Below are 3,053 nucleotides of genomic sequence, written 5' to 3'. Positions count from 1 at the left end.
GATAGCCTCCGGGAGAAGGAGAGCAAGCTGCGGGCCCAATGTACTATGGAGGCGAACTTGAGGAAGACAGCACAGGATAGTTACCAGAGCTTATTTCAGGATCTTGTGTCTGTGAGGAAGGATTTGCTGAACTCTCGGAATGCGTACGCCGAGTTGGAGGACTCTATTGCTGATGGTGCTGAGGAGTCTTGGAGAATTTTCCTGGAGCAGGTTAGAGTTATCGCTCCCGACTTGGATCTTTCCCCTTTACATCCTGATAAGGTCGTTATTGATGGTGCTATCGTGGATCCTCCTGTCCCCGTGGTTGTTTCCGAGTCAGAATTGAAGACTCGGGGACAGAGGATTGTTGAGTCCCCTCCTCGTCCCGAAGACGCTCCGAGCTCTTCAGTTGTCCCTCCGACTTCCCCTTCAGCTTCTCTTCCTGGTCATGGTGGCGCTCCTCCTGGCTCTGGTGGTGGTGATTCGTCTACTCCTCTGAAAAAATGACTTTATTTTTCATGGCTATAAGGGGGCTCGGCCTGTGAGTCCCCCCTTTTTTAGACTTATTTATATGTTGTTTGGTGGTTGTGTGAACAATTTGTCTTGGCCTTTTTAGGCCGTAAACAAAATATTTCGGCGAGTACCCTTTTTGAATAAGGGTTTAGATTAACAAAATAAATGCCCTTTTTTGGACAAGGGTTTTAAGTTATCTTATGCGTGCATGCTTTTCAGTATTTTAACGCCCTTATGATCTTTTCTCTGAAAACCTTTCCTATTGGCTTGTCTTTGTTTTTCCAAGCCTTTTCGTTTAAGGGCTTTTATGCAGCCTTTAAACTTTTCTCAGGTTTTTCAATCTCTTTTTGCTATCCTTTATACTCAACTTTGCTTTAGCAAGTTTTTATGACTTAGGTTATTTTTGTGATGCGTTTTTCGTCTACTCGGAATGTTTCCGAGCTTGTTTTACTCGGGTTCTCATCTCGACTTAAGAGTCGGATTATTCCCGAGTTTTTTACGATCAACTCATACAACCTCTTTACGCCGACTTGTACCTCGTCGTTTTATCCTGACGACCATTTAGGTCGATTCATGGGATTTTCACGTTTTGTCGAGCTTAAGTCGGCGCGTTTCGTAGCAAAACTTAGAAAAAATAAAGAAGGATATTATAAGAGATATTGTAGATGAAAAAGATCTTTATTAATTGGGGAGGTACCTTCTTGCTACTAAGGGTCTTGATAGCCTATTTTCCCTTAGCCTCTACTATGATGCCTCGTTAAAAACCCTTCTTCAGAAAAAACCCTTTTGGGAAAAAATCATGAAGTTGGGAAAAGAGTACATCAGGGAGTAGAGTTCGCTTTAACTGTAGTACCTTTTCATATTACAAGCATGCCACGATCTTGGTAACTCAATGCTGTTCAGGTCGGTTACTTTATAATAACCTTTCCCTAACACTTCCTTGATCTTGTATGGTCCCTTCCAATTTGCGGCGAGCTTTCCTTCTCCTGATTTGTTGACTCCAATGTCGTTTCTGATTAGGACCAAGTCATCCAGGGCAAATGTTCTTCGAATGACTTTTTTGTTGTACCTGGTAGTCATCCTTTGTTTCAACGCTGCTTCTCTTATCTGGGACCTTTGTTTCAAGGCTGCTTCTCTTATCTGGGCATCTCCTCGGACTTCGGGGAGCAAGTCGAGCTCCTCTTTGTGTCCCCGTACATTTTCGACCTCGTCATGGAGAATTATCCTTGGGCTTTGCTCATTGATTTCTATCGGAATCATGGCTTCTACACCATAGACTAGTCGGAAAGGTGTTTCTCCTGTGGCGGATTGGGGGGTTGTCCTATAAGCCCATAGCACCTGAGGGAGCTCTTCAGCCCAAGCTCCATTTGCTTCCTGTAGTCTCTTCTTTAGTCCTGCCAGTATGACTTTGTTGGCTAAGTGGCTAGTGGTTCTGCTTCTATCCATTTTGTGAAGTAATCTATTCCCACGATCAGGTATTTGACTTGTCTTGGCGCTTGGGGAAAAGGACCTAACAAATCCATTCCCCATTTTGCAAAAGGCTATGGAGAAGTGATATTAATGAGCTCTTCTGGGGGAGCCACGTGGAAATTTGCATGCATCTGGCACGGTTGACACTTTTTCACAAATTCTGTGGCATCTTTTTGCAAGGTCGGCCAGTAGAATCCAGCTCGGATTACTTTTCTGGCTAGTGATCTTGCTCCGAGATGATTTTCGCAGATCCCGCTATGTACTTCCTCCAATACCTCGGTGGTTCTTGAGATCGGTACGCATTTTAACAATGGTGTTGATATCCCTCTTCTGTAGAGGACATTTCTCACCAAGGTGTAATGCTGTGCTTCCCTTCAGATCTTTTTAGCTTCTTTCTCCTCCTTAGGGAGGATGTCGAATTTCAAGTATTCGACTAAGGGATTCATCCATCCGAGGTTTAAACCGACTACCTCAAGTACTTCTTGCTTATCTTCTGTTTTTGCTACCGAGGGCTTTTGGAGGGTTTCTTGAATCAGGCTTCTGTTGTTTCCTCCTGGTTTGGTACTTGCTAACTTGGATAGGGCATCCGCTCTGTTGTTTAGATCCCGAGTTATATGTTTGACCTCGGTTTCTGCAAAGCGCCCAAGGTGTTCCAAAGTTTTTTCCAAATACCTTTTCATATTAGGGTCCTTTGCCTGATATTCTCCACTTATTTGGGAGGTCACCACCTGTGAGTTGCTGTATATCATCACTTTTGTAGCACCGACTTCTTCTGCCAATTTTAGTCCGGCTATCAAGGCTTCATATTCTGCCTGATTATTTGAAGCCGGAAATTCAAATTTTAAGGAAACCTCTATTTGGGTTCCTCTTTCATCTGCTAATATTATGCCTGCGCCGCTTCCCGCTTTATTGGAGGATCCGTCTACATAGAGTTCCCATGTAGTCGGTTTTTCCTCTTGGTCCCCTGCGTATTCTGCCACGAAGTCGGCAAGGCATTGGGCTTTAATTGCTGTCCGAGTTTCATATCTCAGATCGAACTCGGAGAGCTCTATTGCCCATTGAACCATTCTCCCTGCAACATCCGTCTTTTG

The sequence above is a fragment of the Arachis duranensis genome, chromosome 7 (genome assembly GCF_000817695.3).
Source record: "Arachis duranensis cultivar V14167 chromosome 7, aradu.V14167.gnm2.J7QH, whole genome shotgun sequence".
Taxonomy (NCBI): domain Eukaryota; kingdom Viridiplantae; phylum Streptophyta; class Magnoliopsida; order Fabales; family Fabaceae; genus Arachis; species Arachis duranensis.
Note: the sequence above shows the minus strand (reverse complement) of the source record.